Below are 25,066 nucleotides of genomic sequence, written 5' to 3' on the forward strand. Positions count from 1 at the left end.
GGTGATTTGAAGCATGGCCCAGATCAGACTCTTGAGTCGAAGTGACTCAACTTTGTAATCTGGGATTGTTTATGGAGCAGAACCCCTTACACCATTATACACACTCCATCCACTCTCTGCCCCATACCTGAAAAAAGAGAGAATTAGCATATTTTGTGTATTGCATGTAGCGCTGCACCACCCTGCCTGGAGACAACATTGTGTCCACAGGGATCGCAGATGGATCGTTTTATGAGGGCTGGAAAGCCGTGTGGTTTTATGGAACCGAGGAGCAGCCAAGGACATGTTTGTCCGGCTGGTACGGACCTCACAGCAGCCGATTTAGCATCGTCTCCATCCATCCCGTGCTGAATTGCCTCTACTGTGAAACTTCATGATCTGTTGCAGGAACCAGAAAATCTCTCAACTCTGACTTAGAAAAACAGGAAAGCCAAACCGAACTAATTTTTAGTTTTATGCGTTTTAGCCAATACCTGCTTCACAACCACTTTGGTGGCAAGGAGGTCTAGGGGGGGATAGGGTCATAGCCAGACAGGAACGCCTCCGCAGCCCACATGTTACCCACGCTCAGCTTCTCACTGCAGGGTGCAGCAAACGCTCCAGACCTGCTGTGGAAACTGTAGTCCTCTATTTTAATAACTGTCACCTGAGTTAAAAATTATGCTTAGCTTAAAAATGCAAACAATAACACTACTTCTAAATTTATTTGGTTAATGAAGTCACTATATAATTTTAGCACATTATTTTTTTTGTTATTAATTGCTTACAGTGAAAAGGGCTAAATTCAGAATAACTCTCTGTTTCAAAGACCTAATTGCCAAGGACCTAGCCTTAATATTAACTAGGATAATTATTATGCAAAGCATACCCACCCAGAATGTTTGCATAGCTATCACAAGCGCTTTCATAAATGATGCTTTAATTAGTCTTAATTAGAATTTGTTTAAGTCAGCAGGGAATGCAGAGCCCGTGAAATGATGTATGTAATAAGCATCAGGCTCACTTTTTACTTGGGGAATAGAGCTGACAAAATCACATCACGTTAAATTGATTCAGTCAGAATTAAAATTCTTATGGTATTAATTAAATGGGGGATCTCATTAGCCGGCTGCAGGGTGACAGAGTGACTCTTTGGCGACCAGATGTGAAGAAGCAGCACCGAACAAGAGCGCCATTAGACCAAAAAGTCATCCTATCCGAGTCACAGGAGCAGTGGCGATAGGCTTGATGCAAAGTACTATAACTCCGGTATCAAGATATCAGAATTTTTGAGTGCTTTTTCACTATTTGGCTTCTTTCAGCTGGTGCGGCTCCATCAAGCAGGCGTCGCAGCAATTTTGGAGCGCAGCTGTTGGCACGGGGGCCCGTCTTCCCGGCAAGATGGGTGCTGCTGGGCCGGGGGTCCCTGGCGTTTGCCCCATCTGCACCGCCTGTTTGTAAACCCGCGATGTCAGCAGCGGTTTTGTGCGGGCGCACTTTTTACTATTTATAAGGCAGATCCGACTTTGCGAGTCTCGTCAAGGATAGATGGTATTTACCTCCAATTAGCATATGTTTTGTGAATGGCAAGGGGCACACGCTGCTGCTGTGTACACTTTTGTCACTGTTAACGATGTGGTGTTTTGATTTCTGTTTCCTAAACTTCAGTGTTTAAAAACTAAGCCTGCTCCTTGCCTGTAGCTGAAAGGTGAAGCCTCAGCCCCACGCTGGGAGGTGCACAGTGTGTCCTGAACACCTGGATGTCCCCAGCCCCTTGGTAACCCAAGGGACAGGATGGGATTGGATGGGACATGACGGGACAGGATGGGATGGGACAGGACAGGATGGGACACGATGGGATAGGACAGGATGGCATGGGACTGGATTAAATGGGACAGGGCCGCTGTGTAACCCCTGGCACCCACCAGCCCCATCAGCAGCCATCTGGTGCGCTGGGCACCACACTAGGCTTGGTCCAGCATCAGTCTCAGTGGGGAGAGACTCACTGCCTTGTGCTCGGTTTGCTTTGTTTTGTACGCATCCTGCACGGAGCCGGGCGAATGTTCAGGCTTTTCCTGGTGGCAGTCTGGTGGGCACGTGTCTGCGGGAGAAGAGGATGTCTCCTCGTTAGGTAGAGTTGCTCCTCTGCCATCAGGGAGCTCACTGCTCCACTGTCCTGCAGAGGGCTGGCGAGGTGTTTCAGGTGCGCCTCGTGCTGCTGTGCCCGGAGGCTGGGCAGTAGCTGGAGGGGCAGGGCGCTGTGTGAGGGGTTAGAGGGCAAACTACTTGGAAAAAGCACACAAACACAACTAGCAAGAGAACCCAAGTAGCCTGAGCTTTCAAAATCAGGTCTACAATTTCAGATTTTCCATGACTGCTTTGTTAGTGAATCGCAGTAACTGGGTATCTGAAAGGGCTTTGGGGTTGGTTCCTCTACAAACAAAGGACAGAAAGGGAGAGGGTGTTTTTGTAGATCACAGTGCTGGAAGCATGTATGCACACATTTTTTTAATTTCGTTCAGCAGTGTTTAGGACAAACTTCACTCCAGAGTCAACTCCATAACCCCACAAGAGGATGCTCGGTGATCTCAGATGTCTGGGGCATCGAGACCCAGGTGCCAGGTGCCCTGCTCTAACCGTGGGCAGCAATTTTTGATGGGAGACTACACAAGGGCAAATGGAGTTAGACGTGCAGTAAGCACGGCTGCTTGAGATGCTTCACTCCTGGGATTTTTGCAGAAACGAGTGCAGCAGCACAGCTCGAGGCACAGCAGCTCTGCAGGCGCGGCGTGCAGGCCAGCAGTGGTGGTGCAGGACACTCCTGGGCTGTGCTTTCTGCGGACATTTGGAGCTGTGGCATGGTGTCGAGCCACACCATCAGCACACAGACATGAGTCCCATTCATACTGGTGGAGCTGTGAGCTAAAGCATCTTTCTACGGCTCTTGGCTACCAGAAACAGGTCCCTGTCTGGCACCGCCTGGGAGCTCGGCCCCCCTGCTGTGGGTGGGCTCAGGGAGCAGCAGCTCTCTCTTCACAGCCATGTGCTGCTGCTCTCCAAATTCCCCCTCTCGTGTATAGATATACATACAAGTTTTTCTGTTTCTCAAGGAAATCATTCTAAGAATTGGATTGTAAAAATCCCAGAGCTTTTTTTCTCTCTGTGTACGTGACAGGGCTTCCTAACCATCGCCCAGACAGTTATTTAGAGCTCCTGGAGGAGGTGGGTGCTGGCCGCGAGGCAGCGGGGGACCCAGGGGACAGGAGAGGATGCCTGCCTTCCTGGTGCCAGCCCTGGCTCAGCAGGTGGGGTGGTGGCGGCAGTGCCCAGTCCCCGTGCCCACGGCTCCAGCCTCTGCTGGCGGCCGCCCGCGGCACCAGGCTGCTGCTGCATGGGCTGTGATTGTTGTACCCCAACCCGCGTGTCTGGGGGCAAAAATCCTCCAGGCTCATTAGTCCAACTAGCCTCTTGTTCCCAAACCTACTGCCTGGAAATGCTTGGGACTTTACCAGCTTACGTCTCATCAGTATTCAGCTTCCCTGCCAAAGCATGAGAGGGGGGAGGAAAGATAACCATAAGGACAAGAGATAAACCAGAACTCAATAGAAAACAAAAACAAACACTTCTGTGTCTGCACCGTGGATGACTTCTGCCATTTAGATAACCTCTGTGCTGGGCCAGATCTCCTCCCTGCCGCTCCGGGTGAGGCTCGAGGAGCAAGCACGGCCGTGCCATGCCGGTCCTTGCTGCTCCTTTGGGACACCCGCACAGCCCTGCGGTGCCGGGGAGCTCCGGCTTGTGTCCGCACTGCGAGGTGCTGCAGGTCCCAGCCGTGTCGTGACAATGAGGAGGAGCTGATGGTGGGGTGGCAGGAGGAGCACGTCCCTTGTGTGGGATGGCACCTCGCAAGGTTTCTGAAATTTGAATGAGTCGTCCCTGCAACCAGCTCCCTGCAAACCCGCTGCCCCTCCCTCCTGCTCTCCTCGCCCATACGGAGAGGTGCCCAGAGCTGGCAGGCAGGCAGGCAGGGCTGCCTCCTCCTGCTCCTGCTCCTGCATCCATCCTGCCTCCCCCTGCTCCTGCTTCTGGTCCCGGGGAAGCCAGGGTAAGGCCTGTGGTGTGCACAGTCCTGAGCACAGCAGCCGGATCCTAAGCTATGCTTTCTTTTCTCAGCAGATATTTTAGGACTTCTTCAAAATCAAATAGAGTTTTTTTTAATCTAGTCTAAACCTACTAAAACATTCACTATTCTTACTGCCTAATACATTTATTCATGGCCTATATATATTCTCCACTATAACTAACCTCTTTTTTCATGTCTTCATTTTTAATAATATTGCTTATGTGAAAATTGCTGGATAAATTATTCAATTCTCTCCATAATCTAGTATATCTGCAGTAAAACTGCTAACCCGGCTCTGTAAATACATTCACAATAATTCAGGTTTGCCTCCCCTGCTTATTTGTCTGTGTTTCTTTCCTTCCTCCCCTTCCTCCCCACTCGGGGCTGTGCTCAGCCCTCCGTCGGGGCGGTGCTGCGGACACGCGTGTTGTTCCCTGTGTGATGAAGAGGAGCCGCCACGCCGACGCACAAGTTAATAGTTACATTTCAGATGAAATTTCATTAGTGTTTATAAGTATGGAAGGAGCATGGGTAATTAATTACTCCCGTAATCAGGAGCCCGCAAAGCTCAGTCACCTGCCACGAACACCTATCCGCAGGGCTGGTAGCCGGCTGCCGAGGAGGGGAGCACTGCGGGGGCCGGGGCAGTGCCCACCCGGGGGATGTGGGCTCCGAGGGGGGATGTGGGGTGCTGGCAAGGGCAGGGGCCCAGGCTGGAAAGTGTTGTGGGGAGGGAAGGCATCGCGTTGGGGGTGTCCAGAGGGTGCCTGGCAGTGGGCTGGAGGAAGCATGGCCGAAGGCTGGAGCAAGGAAAATGGGCCCTGCGGAGGGAAGGGCTGATTTGGGCACTCTGAAACACTAATATATTTGCCAGGGGTTTACCGTGTGTGGTCCCTGCTCATTATGGACTGTGCAAATTAAAAATGAAATGGACCGTTCCCTTCCCTCTCAGCCAGGGCCCCGTGGCTGATGCTCAAGCCCGCCTCCTCGACGCCCAGAAGCCTGTCTCACCTCCTTCCCCACGTCCTCCATCGTTTAAAGATGTCGAACTATAGCGATATGGCCATTTAAATAAAAAAGGGCAAATAAAATGCTGAGAGTCAGTTTGATCTAACTCAACCTTTTCAAATGACTACACTAATTTTTGACATATGAATTTAACTGTGTGTTTGCCCCCCAATAAACAGGACGAATAAACACTATATCATTTTTACACTTGAACTGTATTATGATTTTAATGCAGGCTCAGGTGAGACGAGGTCAGAGGATACAATTAAATGGATCTGGTACCATCTGGAGATTAGGGTCTCTTTAACCATGCTTGGGTGATTTATCCATCAGCAACTCATGTAGTGCTTCATAAAAATTGGTATCTGTTTAAAAAAAGATGTTCAAATACAGTGTGTTTTTAAAATTAGAGACTAAAATATTGTGCAGCTGCAGGCAAGCAGTTTATTTCTTATCCACTGAAACAGAAATTCCTGTATAGGAATAAAGCTGCTAATTTAAATTGACTGCACTTACTGATATTTATATAAGGCTTCTTTGTGCAGGGCAAAAGAAAAACAACAACAAAATCCTACACCCTTTTCAGTGAATGCCTAATGAGGCAGACTTCAAGGGGTTCAAAATTCCCTGAGTGAAGGATGATTACCTGCTTTCCTAAAGGGGGAGAGGGGTGTCTTCAATACTCATTATTCCCACCTTCAGCTCGGTGATATCCCTTCTTGAAAACCATTAAAGAGGGTGTGCCACAAGAACAGTTTTGTTATGGCAAACAAAAGTTGTGAGCCTTCTACTGCATTTTATTGCAAGGCTACAAGTAATAGTGTATGGCATTCGACAGAATTTATTTTGTAATAAAACAAAATGGGTGTAAAATCAAATATTTAAACTGTCAAGTTTCAAAGCAAATGAGTAGCTAAAACTCAGTTTAATAATTGATCCATCAATGTGCGGATCAAAAGCTAAGGCCAAAATTAAACAATTATTTTTCTGAAATTATATTTGATTAAAAATTTCCTGAAAGGAAAACAATTCAGCCATTCTTCTGGACAGTAATTTATACAGTTTAGTGATCTCGCTGTCAATAATATACAAATAGCACTAATATATTACTATAATGCTTCATTTTCATTAAGACATCTGCCAAGATCTCAAAAACCTTTTCCATTTGGGACTTGACTTATAATTGCATAATCCCTTGGGGGAGCTTCAATATTATTTTAATCAATTTTAACCACAATACACAATATGGATGATTACATTGCAATGTCATTTCCAAAGTTACTTTCCCCCATTACTCATTTGCAAGAGGAGAGGACACTAGAAATATTTGTGAAACGTAATCCAGTAGGGAAACAAATGACGAGCATGCAGCATGCATTTCTCTGTCTTTCAGAAGGATGACAGAACGAATAAATACAAATGTCCATCTGCCAGGGGATGCAGTGCCCGCTGTGCTCGGTCCCAAGCCTGACCGAGACTCGGGCCGGCCACTTCTCGCCGTTCTCCTGCTTCTCCCGGCCCCGTCCCGCAGCAGCAGCACCGGTGGGTGCCGGGATCAGCAGCCCAACCAGACAGAGCTCGTCGCTCTTCCTCCTCTGCCTGGGGCTGGCACTGGAGGCCGGAGGGTGGTGGAAGAGGCACCAGGAGGGAGCTGTGCCCGCGGGACTCAGCTCGCAGCCACCGGGGAGGGAAACCACTGGAGAGGGAGGGTGCTCCAGGGGCACTGCTCCTGCACATATTTAACGTGCCAGCTCCCACGCAGCCCAAAACTGCCGTCAGACGTGACCTTGGCAATATTACAGTGGTAATATTTTCACAAGCATGACCTCCTCCAAATCTGGGTCTCCAATATATTCTGAGCAAACATACTTTCCTCCCTGTCAGGCATACTGTAGATATCTTCTTTCTCCACCTGTTTTGCCTGAGTGAGCGTATTCCTTGGATATATTTAGGTCTTTCAGATCAGGTGCATTTTGCACACATGTTATGGATGAAGAAGTGACAGCTGTATTTTAATTGTCGCCACTAGGCTGGATGTGGTTTCTTTATAAATTTTGGTGTTAATCTTGGAGAAAATGTTATTTAAAGTAACAAAAAAGTTATTTGAAGTATTTAAAGATGTTATTTAAGAGTAACTCCTTGTTAGATGATTTTCTCTTAATTTCTGAGGGGTTCCTTGTCAATGTGCTGATTACAGAAGGCGTGGAGCAGCTGCCCGGTGCAGCAGGTGACAAGGGGATGGTTCCTCCTGTTCCTTAGGGAACAGCAGGCTGGTGACACCATCGCTGGGAGTGAGGTCCCTCTTGCACAGAAGGATGGAATCAATGTCTTCTCTGTGTGAGCAAACAAAACCAACATGCCCTGAACTGGTTTAAGTATGCATTGAATAATTTCTGTAATGATTTGCAATAAATAAATTTTGCTGCTGTGAAGCCATAGGGCATAGAAAGCAATGGCAGCAATATGCTCTCTTCCCCTTGCCCATCAGAGATGGTCACTGGGGTCTTCTGTACACTCCAGAGAGCTGCACCATCCATTACCGACATAGTTGCCATTAATAGGCAAACATATCCAATTTGAATGAATCTGTAAAAATCACTTTAATCTAGAGCTCCGGTCCAAAAATCACCCAAGAGTTCTTTGTCTGCATTAAATAATTTCCTGCTACACTTAACAAATCTCAGAAGTGTCGTCTGTGGTATAAAGTAAAAACTACAGTGACCCATGTAGCTCAAATTCATCCTCTACAATTGTCTGCCAAAACCTTCAAAAACTGTAAAAAGAACAATTAACACCAAAGTTATTAATGGATGTCAACCCAATCCACCACTTCTAAAAACAAGGACTGTTTGTAAAAGTTGCATTGCAGTCTGTAACCAGGAAAAAGTATTGTTCTTTACTTCAAGTTATAAATTTAGGGGGCTCTGCAGCCAAGGTGTACTTCGTAGGTGAGAAGGAGATATTCCGTATGAGCCAGCACTGAATTCAGGTGCTGCCTGTCACCACAAGAAAAATATAAGAATCATTTTTCCATTTTTTTTTTTAAATCAAGGGAAGACTCAGAATGATCAGCAACTTTCCTCTGTGTAGTTTGTCTAAGCCAAAGCCACGATGCATTGCATCAAGAAGCCCCACTGCCACCCATCTTATGGGACTGCCGAGCGGGTGTTCAGATAAGTCAAAACACGAGAATGAGGAATCAGTTCCTGATGGGAGAGAGAAAGAGGTTCATCTTTTCTTCAGAACTGATGGAAAAACAGGACTGGGAACTTAAAAGCAGTCAGAAACTTGCTCATTTGGGGTTTTCCTAAGTGCTTCCAGTTACAGTAGCCTCTGGATCAGGTTTGAACTGATTTTAGGACTTCTCACCTTTGCCAGTATGAAATGTGGCACCTTTTCCATCATTTCATCTAGGATACTGATAGCAGGCTTGTTTTTTCAGTGTGATGACAACATCTAATGCTTCTGTTTTCCTGAAGTCAGTGCTGAATCCTGCATATCTCATTAAAACTCCAGCTGAAAGGAACTGAGCTGGCTAAATGCTTATTAGTCTTTTTTGCAAAGTGGAATACCTATTTTTATTTGTGTGTGTGAGAAGCTCCCTAAATAAAACATAATACCTTATTATTTAAAACAAGAATGCAAACTGAAAACTTGTGCAGCATCTCCACAATGACATGTGTGGTTTGGTTCCATAAAGCATTTCATTCTCAGAGAACAGTTTCATTGATAAAATAATTCAGTTTATAATGGCAGTTAGCACTTAAAAAAAAAAAAAAAAAAAAAAGAGGAGCTGTTTTGCAACATGGAACATGAAAAAAAGGAAACTTTCGGTTCCAGCAAAATGCTTTCAGCCCGCTCGGAGCTCCAGGAGCGATGCAGAGCGTGACCACAGCTCCCTGGGGACATTCCCTTTCTCTCCACACCACAGCCCCCTGCCTGCCCTGCTCCCAGGGCTCAGGCTCTCAAAAGGAGAAGTCAAAACTACTGGGTAAACAGGGAGAAGTCTGTGGTGGCCAGGCATAACCACGGAGAAAAATCATTAAAAAGTCATTTCCATCAAATGGAAGTTTTACGAAAACATTGCTAAACCCAACCCATAGCACTTTGCATAATTCCTTCCTGTTTATGAAAATGAAATCCCCTAGAAATCCATGCTCGAGCCCATATGGTGGCTGATGTGATATTTGGCATAATCGCTGAGGAAAGCATGGTGCTGCTAATTTGCCTTTCTGCCCCTGGGACGGGTCCCCTGGCACCACCGCCTCTCACTGTGCGGACGCAGGACTTTGTTCCGCCGAGGTTCGGGGTGGGGAGGCCCAGGGACGAGCCTGATGCTGTGCTCCCTCTCCTCGCTCCATCCATCGCCTCGCACCTGCCGGGAGGTGCGGACACGTCCCCAGAGCTGCAGCACCGGGGTGAGGGCAGCAGCAGCCCCAGGCCGTGCCGGGGGTGTTCACGAGCCGAACGGGGGCTGAGGGGGCCCAGCCCTGCTGCCACGCTGCCGCCGAGCCGCCGCGACAAGGGTTAAGGGAGTTTTGACGATTTTACCGCATGAACACTGTCAGTGAAACGCATTTTGAATCCCTGTTTAAAAGACATGTAATTGCCTCAGATTCTTTATATTATCATAACTCTTCAGAACTGATTGATTTTAGGTTTATGGAAAAATATGCAAATGTGCAGAGAACGACACACATTCCTCATCGCGGGCATAAAAGCAGTTCACAGAGAATCCGTCTGATTGAGTTTGATTACTGAACAAAATCTAATTATTTTAGATACACGTTCAGGCTTTTCTGGAGAGGCATACTGAAGAGAAGAAATATTTGGTATACGTGAGTGCTGTTTGCCTGCTCAGGTTTGTTTATTCACATATATTTTGACAGTCCAGAATTTTAAATAATTGATACTGGCGTTCATTCTTCAGCGTCAAAGAAACAAACCTAATTGCACAAGGCGCGGTGCTGATGTGCTCGTGGGTGCGTACCCTGTGCCTCCCACTGCAAAAAAAACCCAGCGGCGCCTTCGCAGGGCCTTCTGTGTCAGACCGGCCAGGCCTGTCGTGTCGTGTCATGTCATGTCATGCCGTGCCGTGTCGTGTCATGTGGTTTCATGTCGTGTCGTGTTGTGCCGTGTCGCTCCTCGTGGCTGCTGCACCACAAGGAAGGGAGCGTGGCGAGGCGCTGCTGTCCCGCGTGTGGCTGTGCTGTGCTGGCAGGTGGGGAGCTGCCGAGCCTGGGCCTGCGAGTCTTTTAAAGCAGCTCTGAATAATTAGCAAATCCCTCCTTCTCATAAACAATTATCATCCTCTCCCAATTACCTACTCAATTATGATCTACAAAGTCTCTTGCATTGAATTAAACCATATGTTTTCCACAGTCACTTCTAGTAGGAACACTCCTGTCCGCCTGCTCCCTGATGCACAAACTTTTTCTCCCCCAGCTCCCCCCTGACAGACCGCTCCTGCAGGAAGCAGCAGCATGAAGCACCAAAGCCTGTGCCAGGAGGGCCGCATCCACCCGAGCTGTGCTTAGCCAAGTCCTGAACCTCCAGCGCTCTCCTTCTTCCTCTTTCTTTCACCTGCATTGGTTGAATCAGGCACTAACTTCAGGCGTTTTCTCCAGCTCAATAGGCTGGCATGTCTCTGGGGCGCCGGGAAGGCAGAGATGCTGCTGCAGGTCTGTCTCTGGACAGACTTCAACAATTACAATTATTAAGCATCAATATTGTTCCATCAAAACCCCTCATCCTTACATGTGGGCCTCGCTGAGGTCAGCGTTGAGAAAGGGCAGGCTCTTCCCCTGTCAAGAACAACAGGAACAGTATGTTCTTTGGTCACTAACCCTTTTCTTTTCTCGGTAACTGTGAACGTTTATCATCCGCCCGAGTCATTTCCCCTTGTCTTTCAAGAGAATTTTTCCATGTAGCTGAGTACCGCTATTGGGTGCTGTTGGGACATGAGGGCTGCCCGCCCCTTAAGGAAATTGCTATGTGATAATTAGGTGTAGAGCCCCTCAGATATACCCTGTTATCAAATACAAAAGCATTACTTATGCATTCTGCTGTGGACCCATCATTAATTAGGAGTTTTACATATTAATTGCAACACAGAAAAAAAAGCAGTTTTCCTCTCTTTGTGAAGCACTGAGGGATGCTGAAGGTGCATGGCTGCACTGAGTAAAGCGGAGTGGAAATCTCTGGCCTTTGGGTACAGCATCAGCAGGACGGCCTCGGTGAGGCAGCGCTGGGACCGGCCGCGGGCAGGCGGTGTGCCTGGCGGCGTGGGCACGGAGCCCACCCAGACCCCGGCACTGCCGCGCTCCCCCCGTACCCCGCAGCCCCCTGCACGCTGCCTGCACCCCTCGCTGCAGCCGAGGCAGGCTGGTGCCCGCAACTGAAGCCTATTGCCGAGGAGACAGAGCAAACCACACAGTATGTCAATAAGGATTTGCACTGCATCATCTGTGCCAAAAAACTAACTTCATCTCCTCCACCTCAGTACAAATTAGAATTTATATGCAACTCCCCACTTCAGGTGGGCAATCCAAAGAAATTAACCTCAGGAGAAAATTGCTTTTTTCTGGCTTAACACATAGCTTATTATCATGTCAGGCAGAAGAGACAGTGGGGAAAATGCAAAATCACAGACATGATACAACAGTGCATCCATATATTCACAACTGAAGAACAATTTATTAGGAGAAATTTTAAAATCAGAAAAGCAGAGTTCATTCTTTATGGCAGCAGGCAGAGACTAGCAGTCAATCCTGTGGACTAATAAAAGGCAGCAAAACTCCAGCCCAAAATAGTATGTCTAGGGGAGAAGATGTACTTATACTGCTAGTACTGACTTACAAACATGATGCTGTTTTCTGCAAACATCCCAAAGCACTTTACAGACTTGGCAAAGTTTCCTGCATCAGGAAAAATAAGAATCAGAGTGAGCGAGTGCAAGTCACCTGATGACACGAGTTGCATTTATGCAATCGTTCGGGATATCTATCAAGATAAGCCTGATGTCACTGCTAACTAGGAGAAGGCTAACTAGCAAACGAGGCTAGCTGCACAGCTCTGAGGCAGGCAGAGCTGAGGACATGGGATGAGTGGTGAGGAAGTTTGTTCTCCAGGGGCTCAGGGGGGAATTCTCACCCCCTCCCTCCCCCTCCCCAGTCTGAATCCAGACATTCCAACAGAAACCATTTCTGTGCTGTATGCCTGGGAAAGGGACAGGGAATGTGGTTACAGAAACGTGCAATGCCATTAGGTGGTGCAGGAACAGTGTCCTGCCTGCAGCCGGAGGGGACAGGTCCAGGGTCGCATGCAGGCCACGGCGAGGGCAGGAAAGCCGCGGTGCTGCCCACAGCAAGGGGACAAGCCCAAGGGCACAGAGGGAAGCGCTGTGGTGAAAGGTGCCCGACCCGCAGCTGGACAGGCTCCTGCAGCCCAGGCTGGCAGTGGGGCACAGCCAGAGGCGATGTCCCTGCTGTGCACGGCATCGTTCCTCGAAATAATAAACCACGGGTGTTTGGCTTTTCTAACAGCCTAAAAGGGAAAGCTTGACCTCCACGGTGCCGGTGGAGCTCATTTATCCCCAAACATGTGTTGAGGGCTGGATACTGGCTAAACAAACTTGGCTCTCCTGTGGTTTGCCCGCTGGTAGGGCTGCAGGCACACGGTTGTTTCTTTCCGTAGGCACTTCAGCAAACGGAGCGAACAGCTCACCAGAGAAAAGTTGTCACATTCACTGATTCATCAACGCTTCTCTGGCGGCAGCGGTACCTGTGCCATCTGTGTTGAGCACTTACAAAGAAACCTCTCTGCAACTGCCATACAAATCAGGGGCACCATCAAGGTCACCCTGAAGGGAATTTCGGGACACAGAGAAGATGTTCGGCGGCGCGGCGGTAAGCAATAACAGCATCCCTGCGCACGTCCTGCCGCATCCCCGCCTGCTCCGCCCCAGCCTGGAGCAGCCCAGGCCCCGCTGGGAAATGTGTATTATGCCTGGGTTAATTTACTGATTAATCTCTAGTCAGTGGTTTGTGCTTTCCCCAGATGGCCAATTAAAATTTACAACTGGCAGAGCAGTGCCCTGTTGGCAGGCTGCTGCGGGGCCACGGCTGCAGGCAGCGACAGAAGGCGCGGGCCCACTTCGCCTCTCCTCCCTCGCTGGTGGGGCAAGCTCGGGGTGCTGGGCAGGCTCGGGGTGCTGAGCAGGCTCGGGGTGCTGGGCGGCATGGCCCCCACCCGGCCCCAGGGCTGGGCACACCAAGCACCCCATGGCCAAGCACCCCAAGCACCCCGCTGCGGTCCCTGCGGGCGTGTGGGACGCACACAGCTGGCTGTGCAAATCACACCGCAGCGTGTGGGGCTGGCAATGGGTAATGCTGCGATGCGTACAAAGGATGGCATACTTTTACAGCAGTAACAGAAGGAAAACAGAATTTTGTCATTTGGCATTCAGTACAGATGATGTTGGAGCATCCAAACACATAAGCATAGCGCAAACCAGAAACAGGCTATTGTATGAGTCTTTGTTCAAAAGTTACTTGTGCATGGGCGTCACCTAGGCTGGAAAACTCCAAAGCAAATTATTAATTGAGGCCAACTGATTTCCTTAAGAGCCCAAACATAGCCATGATGGTGGGTGATATCACGACAATTTGCTGTTTTCTATAACTGTCCTCATAACTCAGAGCAACACTGAGAAATACTTTGTGAAAATATATTGTGAAAAAATGCTGCTTCTGCAAGTGCTTCCAGAAGATACCACAGTTCAGTATTTTAGAGCAAAATTTCCCTGCTGCTGCTTTTCTTTCTTTCTTTTTTTTTTTTTATAAGAAGACTTCATGAATATTGATGGTAAACATAATAACAGCAATACTCAGGAGTATAGTCAACTCTTGCTGCACAATTCACATAATTCCCCTTAAATTAATGGCAGTTACATGTGTGCCCTGGATAAAGACTGCACCCCCATGGAAGCAATACCGAACCTTCATCCCAGTCTACGAAAACACAGCAAAATGCCCACTGCCTGTCGGACAGGCAGAACTGCAAGATCAGGCGCCCTTGTAATTGCTTTGAATTTTCCTTTTTTTAATTTTTTTTTTTAAGGTTGAATTTTCGTATGTTGAATTGCATGTACTTGTATATGTTCCTGCTCCACAAAATCAGTGCCTCCGTAAGGTAAGCACCTGAGCAAAACCCGTTGTTGATTACATTCACAAATTCCCAGACAAACGTCCTCTCCTCTCACCTCTTCAGCAAACCTACCGGTAGGGCGAGGGCAGCCCCTGGACGCCAGCACCCCACCAGGATGGGGCAGGGGTGCGTGACCAGCCAGCCCTCCACACAGCCCTGTGGGGGCTACATCCCTGGCCTCATCCTGCTCCCTTGCACGGCTGCCTGCTACGAGGCCTGGGGTATTTATTGATGCCCACGGTGTTTTCCCCAGTCTCACCCCGCTGTGAGCTGCCCAGCTGCCGTGAGCTCGTCCATTGGGACGGCACTGGCATCACGAGGGCATCCTGGAGTCCTCCTTCAGCACAGAGGCACTTATGATGCTGTGGAATTGCTCTCCCGGCTCTGACTGTGGATGGTTTACCCCAAATGTCCAATTTTCAGTGTCTAATGATGGGAACCCCACCACAGAGCTGCTCAACTCATGCGCTGAAAGACACAACAGCACTGAACGGGTTGCTGGTGGTGAGTAGCCTTTGTTAAAGATGTATCTTGTCTTTCTCTCTGCCAAATTTCTTTTGACTTCTTACAAATCTTAATTGTGTTTTTTTTTTTTTTAGCTTCTTAATTTTATGGGCTTGTTGAATTGCAGTTGTCAAAATCTTGCATCACTATTTCTCTTCTCTTATAGGATGTGCATAAGCATTCTGGCTGAAATAAGTATGTGAGAATCTCAGATCCACAGCCTCCTCTGAAATGAGCATTGTGACAATATTTTCCTCTGACTTGAGATCACTGGAACAGTGCTGGAAAACAACACAAAAGGGGGATGAACATAGTTTGTGTAAGCATTTGAGATTCAGTATCAGAAGACGTTTTGTACTGGGCTCCCTTTTCCAAGGCTCTCCAAGGAGTAAAGATGGAACTACAAAACGCAAACATCCGACAGCAGGAGTGGCAGCTGAGCAGTGCAGCCTGGCCAAATTCCTAGGCTCTGCAATACCTCTGGTTTTTCCTTCTTGAGACAACACACCCTGTGGTGACCAGGCCTTGGCAGTGAGAGGTTTCTGGCTGCAAGGTGCATCCAGGATCGCTGTGTGGCCCCCAGGCTTGGGGCCAGGCTGGTATGCTCTGCGCAGTTGTGGTGCGTGCTTTGCCACCCCTTAGCCAGAGAAGGCAACTTGCAGAGATGAAAAAGCACATTTTACTGCATATTAATGAGTCGGTTCAGAAGTGCTGTGCTTGTTCCGGTTTCCAACACCCTGACATACAAACACATGCCAGTATTTTACTGAGTGCATGCCCACAAAGACCTGTGTCTGTCCCAGTGGCTGAGACCCAGCCCTGTGCTTCCAAGTGCTCCTGCAGTGAATGTCAGTGGGGGGAATCGGGGCCGGGCACCACCACGGTGCCTGGTTTGAGGATGCCTTTGCCCTTGTGCTGGGCAGGGTGCTGGGGAGCCAGCGGCAGGGCTCAGGAGCCCAGTGGTGCTGCCTCTGCTTCACCAGCCCCGCACCGAGCCCTGCTGCTGCCTGCGCCGTGCCTGCGCCTCCCGCTGCTGCAGGCGTGCCCTCAATTAGCCTCTGTAATTGCGGTGCGCTGGGTGAGGAAGCAACCTGCTCCCTGCGAGCCCCCGTGAGCATGGCCATCACCCTCACAAAGCACCCAGTGAGGGCTGGAGTGCGGCTGACAGCAAACCCCTGTGCCAGGCATGTCCCTCAGGGGAGAGCGGAGCTTGGAAAAGCAGCAGTGGATCGCCACTGCCGCAGCATCCAGTGTGCAACGCTCCTCACGCAGGTCATGCTACAAAACCACCCGGTAGACAGGTGCTTGATGCTTGAGATACAGACGGTCAAATGACATCAGGGGCTGAGGGGAGCTGGGAGGTCCCTGGGGACCTTGAGCACAGGGTGACTGACCCCACAGGCAACCAACCCTGCAGGCAGGAGCAGGAGGAGAGCTGCTTTGGGTGCAGCTCCACTGCCAGCAGCTCCGCTGCATCCAGCCCGGTGACAGCAGTGTGGGAAGGCAGAGGTACCACGACAGGCGACCACGGAGTGGTTCAAAGACAAGTGAACACCAGGAGATGGAGTCGAGCAATAAAAAACAGCGGGCTGAAATTCAAAAGACACCTTTGTCTTGTGGAGCATTCCTAGTGGTCTCCCACAGGACGTGGTGGAAGCTGCATCACCTGAATAGCTGAAACTGTGCTGAATGGGGCACTTGTTTGATCTCTGGAGAGAACAAACCTGCATGGGCAAGGATAGCAGGAAAGTGGACACAATAAGTCTATTCTCAGCTAATTTCTGACTGTGGGAGTTTCTGACTTCTCTGTTTGGAAGTGGTTTAGAAATGAGAAGCGGCTCCACGTGGTCCCAGCACCTGCTTCCCTGAAATTCTCAGGGAAGAGGCACGACTTCTGCGTGCTGCAACCACACCAACAGCAAAGACTGGCTGAAGCAGAGGGGCATTGGACGTGTCCTGTGAAATGCTGGATTTCATGGCCCATACGGTGCTTGGTTGTGGCCTTTCTGAAAAAACACGATTTGATGACACAACAGGAGCAGCACACGGGCAGCAGTGCCAGCACCAGGCGGGGGCATGATGGGGGCAGGAGGTTGGCTGCTGCCCTGCGTTCTGGCAGTCAGAGCAGCTTCCAGCTCCATCCCTGGCTGCGGCACTGAGCCCCTCCGTGCTGCAGACAGGCCTCCCCCAGGCAGGAAAAATGCAGGAATTAGTGTGCTCCTTGCTGTTGGACCTGATCCTACCTGGCCCTGAACATGAGGGAGGAAAGGGAGACAATACAACAAAACACAGGCTTTCTGTTGTCCTCACATTGTCTCTTTAACACGGTGTAGCTTTCTGAGAGCTAGGAGGGCAGGATTCATCAGTCCTGCAATGGGAATGCCAGGACTCCTGCCAGGACAGGCAGCTACCCTCACTTCAGAGAGCCACTCCCAGAAGAGGAGCAGAGCCGAGGTGCCGTGCCCTGCTTCGCCCCAGGGAGCACCTCCAGCTTCGGCAGGAGGGGCTGGTGCTGCCACCACGTGAGGCTGCGCCTGGCCAGAGTCCCGGCTGCCTCGTGAATCACGGGCTCTTATTTTTCCCTTTTTCTTTACGGGTAAAGACGATCAGTATTTTGGAAAAATCCAACACATGTTAATATCATGACCTGCACGGTTACTGTCAATAGAGATGGGCTGGTGATCTTTAAAAGGAGATTTTCTCAGGGTGAAGGACAAACATGACATTAGAGTCATCAAACTCCCTACCTGACAAGGACATATAAATTGTAAATGGTCGGGGGCACAGAGATCAGGTTGTCTTTCTTCCAGATGCTTCTCCATCACAACAGTGATCTGCCACCTCTCATCTGCATCTCGCGCAGCGCCAGCAACGGGGAGAGGAACAATTAATGGCAAGTTGCACCCTGGTGCCCACCGCTGCCTGTGGCTTCCAGGCGCTGAAAGGGCAGGCTGGGCCTGACACGCAGACGGGCAGAGGGCGAAGACCGTAGCTGCAAGAGGCAAGAAATCTTAGGGCCTGATCCTGTACCTATTTACACGTTAGGCACCCTCCTGGCCCCTGGTGCAGCTGGAATTCCTTAAAGAGAGAAAAATATTTTATTTTTGTAACCTGTTCATTTATGTGCTTATTTAGGCACACGCTCAGTTGCATTCAACCAAGAACATTTCAATTTACCTTTTAAGAATTTCCTTCCAGAATAGCATAGTTGGAAAAATTTGGATTTTTGTAGCATCCCTGAGCAACCAGCCCTTGCAGCCCTGACAAGTTCGGCTCTGGCTGGGTTAGATTTATGTGCACAAGATTAAGCGACCCTTTCCTGAGAAGAAAGGAATCAACTAGGTAGGAAACAAAGAGAAAGTGAGGAGAGCAGAAGTTTTATCATCCTGTTCTTACGCACAGTAAGTGGAGGCACGCAGTGCTGTGGAGAGAGGCAAAGCCAAAACATGGAATAAGAGCGAAGCCTGCCTGTCCATCCTCCGGCTGATACACGGGGGGGGCGTGAGCTCCGTGCCGGTACCCCTTTGGCCATCCTGCACCCTGCTGTGCCCCGCACGGGGGTCTCTCCTGCACCTCCCCGAGGAGATGTGCGTTCAGGGGGGGTCACCTTTGGCATCCAGGGCCAGGGGCCTCCTCCCCCGACACACCAGGAAGGATCGTCCTGCCACAGGGCTCAGGTTTGGTGAGGAATTAATCCGGGCTTCCAGCCCTCGCAGCAGTGAGCCAAATGTCTTTATCTGCCATGTAAATGCAATAAAAGGAAATACGCACAGGATTACAGAATTTACAGCCTTGAAAGGAACAAAATCATATAAAGTGTCACTTCTATATAAAAATGTTGCCTCCGTCTTCAACATATGTAGCCCTCCCCACAAAGATGTGTATCTTATATAAGTCTTGTACATGTCTCATATATATCTATGTGTGTATATATATATATATATATATATATACGTATTTTCTAATGAATTACATCAAAGGACATTGTGGTCTTCATTTTCCCAGATCTGGCAACTTATCAATGCTATCCACATTTAATTAGTAGACATTTTTTTTCCCGTGAGCATATTTACTTGAATTCCTTGTTCCTACGGCAACCCAGCGAGTGCTACAGCTCCAGGAACAGTCTAGACTAACCTAAAAAAGAATGGAGATTAAAGAGCAAGCTCAATATTAAGATTATGCTGCAAAGCCAGAGCTTGGTGAGAGCAGCATTACAAAGCAGGCTCAGATAAGACTCTTATTTCAAGGAGCCTATTTATAGCATTACAGATTTGTATTTATTCAAGGGTACCTATAGTATACAGGCTGCGAGAGACGACTCATTTAGCACTAAGTTCTCAGTAATTGGCTATCAACTCAGGTAAGGGATTTTTTTTTCCTAATAATTACAATCCATTTTCATTTTAAAATACCTACCAAGGGAATAGCTAAGCAATATTCACACCATTTGTATTTACAGATGCTCTCCTTGCTGATGTAGTTGTAGTTTTAAAGCATACAAAATATCTAAATTATCTAATGGCATTGCAGCTGTTCAGAACAGAAAATATTCTTCAAAAGAAGACACACATTACCACTTCTTATTTACATTCTTACCATTCTTATATAAGGTTTCCTTACATAGCGTGAGTGCTGAATACAGTTATAAGAAGACTGATACAAGATAAATATACAACACTTAAGTCCTTTCGTCCTTTCCTTTCCTTTCTTTTTTTTTTAGTTTTTAAATGCCCCTTTTTTAGATTCAAAAAGGAAAATGAGGAATAAATATAAAAAAGAGAGAAGGGCCACTTACCAGTTACAGAGTAAACCATCTCATTTAAAGATTTTTAATATATATGGTATTCTGATTCTTTTAAGTAAAAAAAGTGCATTCGGAATAGTCTCACATCTTTTGTTTTAAACCCTGTTTGCACAATTTAACTTCAGACAAGATAGATCTTTTACAAGATACCTACAAAGCATTAAAGAAATTTTTACACAGAGACCCAAAATGTATTATGGACTTCAGAGGTTAGAATTTATATATGTATATATATATATATTTATGGGTGAAAGTTTAAGACATTCGTAGGGGAAGATCTCTCCAATCAGCATAATAAGGACAAAGATGTTAGGAAGCCTCTAAATTACCTGGTGTGGAGGAAGGAAGTGAAACTCTTCCCACCTGACCTTTCAGCACTGTTTTATTAACTCTAGGTTGCAAGCAACAAGTTTAACTGAGGGGCTTCTAGGTGGTGGCTTCCTTTGTGTTCAGACTTTCAGTGTAGAAAATGTTTTAGTGTCAATCATCCAGTTTGGAGACATCTGCACCAAACTCTCATTGTGCTTGAGCTTAGCTTTTGTCTCCCTTCCACAACTGGTCCTCTCTTTGTGTCAGAGCAAAACATTTAAATCACACCACTCATAACATGTACCTTGTCAGTACTGAGCTGCGAAGTCATCAGAAAAGCAGATGTGAAATATCCCTTTGGTAAGCAATCACTGGGAGGTAATTGACCGTATTTATCCTTTTAATGCCATGAGTTTAGAGTCAAAAAATTACTACTTTTACAAAAATAACTTTCAGGTGCAATCAACTAATGCAAACACCTTCAGGAATCTTTTAACTCCCTTTTGCTTGCAAAGTGATGGGAGATAAGAGATTGTATTTCTTATGCATTATTACCAGCTTGCAAAGCTTTAGTTTCCCTGCAAATATTAGCCATCAAATGAATTAATTAATCTCCACAACCCAACAATGGCACGCTTTCCTCTGTAGTCTGTGACCTGAACCCAGCAATCCTGGGTGTCCTCCTGCGCTTGTCTGAAGTGCGTTTTAATACCAAAGAACACAACAACTTAAATGCCATTCCCTGGTTTTATGAAAAAGCAATATCAGAGAGTAAATAGGGCAAATACCAACAAGGAGGGACACACAAGTTGAATCGAACAATAAATTCAAATAATATCACTAAATCGAAGAGTAGAGGCAGTGTCGGTAAGCTCCTTTCTCCCAGTGAGTTTTCTGGAAAGTCTGGGAGCTGAGCAAAGGTCTGAGCACCCCACTCTCCTTCTGCTTTAACAACAACAATCAGGACTGGATTGAACCTCTTCAAATAATTCTCCAAACAGAGATAAAGCATAAAAGAGAGAGAGAAAAAAAAATCCAGCATATTCTTTTGCAACCGGTAATAAGCTTACGCTTGCAATAGACTTGTTAAATAATTAGAGTTAAATTACCTCCTCTCCTACCACCACCTTTCTCAGCTTTTCACTTTGAAGTCGCAGTTTAATGGAGGGGAATCAGTGAAGGAACACACAGGAGAGGGCCGGCTGGAACACCAGCCCTCGCTCACAACGGATTTGTGCCCTGGTGGCTGCATGTGCAGCCGTGGAGTGCTGCAACTCGCCCGCAGCCACCCCAGCTCCTGGGCATGGCCCCGCACGGGCGCGTGGCTGTGCCTGGCCCTGCCCCAGGCCCCGCACACGCGTGACAAACACACACCTGCACACGCGTGCACACGCGCACCCCCGGCCCCGGCTCTGAAACAGAAGGCACAGAAAAAGGAATTGAGATTTGCAGATCTGATAATGAGCCAGTTAATGACATAAATGATACCTCAAGAACCTCACTAAACCATCCAGGTCCTACAATTTAATCTGTAATAAATACTCCTGCATCATTGCGAGATGGCTGCTCATAATGGCAAATGAAATATGCTGGTATGATAGGTACAATAAATCTGGATTTTCCTATGGTTCCCTCAGGCTAGAACAATATGTAACCAGAGTGCGCACTGTCAGGATGAGCAGATCTCAAAGCCATCATAAAATCTAAATGGGGACTAATTAGGAGGCCCTTCCCTTCTAGAGTTACTATTTCTATTGACATTTTCCATGCATGAGCCCCTCCATAACATCATAAGTCACCAAGATAAGAACTCCCTAGATTATAGGGAAAAAGCTTTAATGGAGAAGTTGAACTCAAAGGCGATGCATAAATTTTCCTTCTGATACCACGGGAAGTCTGTGTTCAGTACTTTCTTTACAAACTTTCCTCCCCGGCCCCGGCTGTGGCTGCACTGTCCCCCAGCGCCCCGGGAGGTGCTGCTGTGGTTGGGGTCACCGGCACCCCCAGGGCCCCTGGGTGCTGAGCTGCCCGAGGGACAGGCTGCTGCGGGCAGGGGGCACACACCAGCCCCACTCCGGCCCCAGACCCCACACGGGGGGTTCGGAGCACCAGGGGCTCCCCCTGGCCGGGCGGAAGACACGCCGCAGAAAGCAAGATTTATTGGCTGTTTACAGCAGACTTTACGTTCAATTTTCCCTTGTCACATTCGCACAAAGTAATTGCCCTTGTGTGTACGTGCATATTCCTGTTTGCTGAAGGCGTGGGCACGTGTCCTTGCCTGCCTCCCTGATGAATTGCCTCAGGCCCAGCCTCCAGCTGGAGGATTTAGGGACTGTCTTGCCACTGCGATGCCCTAACCCATGTAAATGATGTGTGCGGGGTCTCTGTCCCTCACTATGACCACCGTGATCTGGAGAAAAGTGCACTGAGAGCAGGAGAGGGCTCTCATGGTGCATGCTTTTCCCCAGAGTGCCCTCAGAAAGCGCGGGGCTTTGTGCTCTGCCTCCTTCGCCAGCACAGACCGCTCCCACCCCGCACCCAGCGCTGTGATGAGGCTGGCCCTACTCTTCAGGAACATTCGTTAATACTGAGCTGAAATGTCTGAAGCACTTTGGCAGTCTCTGGACTGAGGAACAAATGTTTTCCCTCTAAAGGACCCGCGGGAGCACAAGCGGAGGGTGGCTGGCAGAGTCCTGCACAGACCCGAGCGCACAGCGATGCAGCACAGGCAGATAATGCTCAGCAAACCACGTCCAGGCGTGTGCTCTCCTCCTGCTCGGGGTCACCCTTGAAGGAGCTGAATGCGTTTTATTCTGCATTATGCCTTGGCTTTCTCACCCTGACGGAGAAGCATCGAGGAGCCTCCAAACCTGCCGGGAGCGAGCGCACCTCAGCCTCCGGCACACTGCATGGGATGCTCAGCGCCACGTGTCCCTTCCGCCACCACACAGGGACATGGCACAGGGAGCCTGCTTGGCATGGGAAGGGACAGCCTGGACCTCTCAGCGGCAGTGGAACTGGCCCAGGGTCGGGGAGATCACAGAATACCCCGAGTTGGAAGGGACCCACAAGGATCATTGAATCCAGATCCTGGGTCCCCAGAGGACCACCACCACTAATAATAATAATAATAATAATAATAATAATAATAATAATAATAATAATATCATGTGTCTGAGAACATTGTCCAAATGCTTCTTGAATTCCAGCAGGCTCAGTGCAGTGACCACTGCCCTGGGGAGCCTGTTCCAGTGCCCAAGTATTTGGTATCAGCCTCCATGAATCAGCTGCTCAGGAAAATTGGGTTAAAATTTCATAATGTTTTTCAGAGGGTTTGGTTTTGGAATTCTTCCACATGGGCTTGGTAAATTTTGACTCCTTAGAGGTTAGATTTTCTAATCTCTTTCCTTTACTTAATTTTTAGAATGAATGAATTTATTTTCACTGTGGTGTTGCCACTACTTTTTTAAATGGAAAGCACAGTTTTCATCTGACATGCTCATAGCAGCGGGAGTAGCACAGAATTATTGGCGCAATTCATTGGTACCCATAATCAATAAGGCGCTTGAGCAAATTCAGTAATTCAAACTGACTGTACAATTAGGATATATTTAACAACTCAAAATCTGTGTGATGGGCAGCTCTGAAAGGCTGCTAAGGGCACTGGGGGTGTTGGAAGTGCAGTCGGGCAGCCTCTGCCAGCATGGCCACTGCCTTGGTGGCACCTGGAGCATCAGCTTCTGCCTTGCCACCTGCTCTGCATTCACACAAGGCTGATGCAGTTTTGGTATGCAGGAACCAGAGCTGTGATTTGCTTTTTAAGTCTGTCCATTTCTGTGAATTAGGACAAAAACAGAGGAATGCGATGTGGTCCAAGCATATCATCAACGACTTATTCTTCTGTAGCCTCAAAAAATATATTAAGAAAGAATCTGCATGAGCTTCTACAAATATTTTCCCCTTTGCATAAAAAAATAAATAAAATAATTAAAAAATACCCTGAGAAAAAATTGTAGCGAGGTGACTTGCATTGTATAGAATACATAATGGCTCCTACCTTTGATGACATTTATCTTTACTCGTGAGGGAAGACCTAATAATATGAATTATCAGGTCCCTCCTCACTCATGAAGAATAATGTCTTAAAGGACCGACGCCATCATACATTCAATGTGGTCTGTACTAATCCTTCTATTGTTAGAGCAGGCTGATATCTTATGTTTTCATTGTTTTCATGCTATAAAGTAAGCCTGCATGAAGTGGTGTTAAAAATGTAATTCTGCCGGAGTTTCGACCTGATTGAAATGCTGGAGTTTTCACATGTAATTATCTTTGATCTTCCAATGCACATTATATTTTTGAAAATTACTGACATAGGTAAACAAGCATTTTCTCAAAAACAGCATTCCTGAAGGATGAGTCTAAATACCCTTTTCTCAACTTTATGTTTACACAGAGTTATACAGGGGAAATGAGCCTTCAGAGAATTATTAGAGGGCAAACGAGAAGCAGCCAAGTTTATGAAAAAATAGCACAAAAATGACTGAGAGGATAGAGATCTATATCCTAAGTCAACTTCAGTTCCATTTCATTTTTTTACAGGAAAATCATTGGTGGGTGCGATTCGCTCTGTATTTTCTACCGAGGCTTGGCTGAGGAGAGGAGCAGTCCCTCCATTTCTCAGAAAGCACCAGCAGGGCCCCACTGCTCCGCTGCCTTGTGCTTGGGGTGCTGCTGTGTGGGCATGAGGATGGCCCCCGTGGGGTTGAGCCCCCTGCAGCTGCTCCTGGCACCCCCTGCTCCTGGGGCTGGGGGTGCCCCCCGCCACCCGAGGCGGGTTCCCCGGGATCAGGCAGGGAGCTGGGATGGGGGTGCTCAGGCATGCAGACCGGCTGCAGAGCAGCAGCAGAAAGGCTGCACATCAGGCTCAAATTCAGATCGTTTTTATAGGAGGGTGGTGGAAAATGAATGCCTCGTTCTCATAACTCTCCCTTTAATGAGTATATTGTTTTATCTGCTCATCACTTTCTAAATACACTTATAGTTAGGCAAGTGGTTAAATTACTGCCAAACACAGCATATTAGCTTGCCAGGACCGTATTTCAATCATTTGTGCTATCGCTAATGTA

The sequence above is a fragment of the Cygnus atratus genome, chromosome 6 (assembly GCF_013377495.2).
Source record: "Cygnus atratus isolate AKBS03 ecotype Queensland, Australia chromosome 6, CAtr_DNAZoo_HiC_assembly, whole genome shotgun sequence".
Taxonomy (NCBI): Eukaryota; Metazoa; Chordata; class Aves; order Anseriformes; family Anatidae; genus Cygnus; species Cygnus atratus.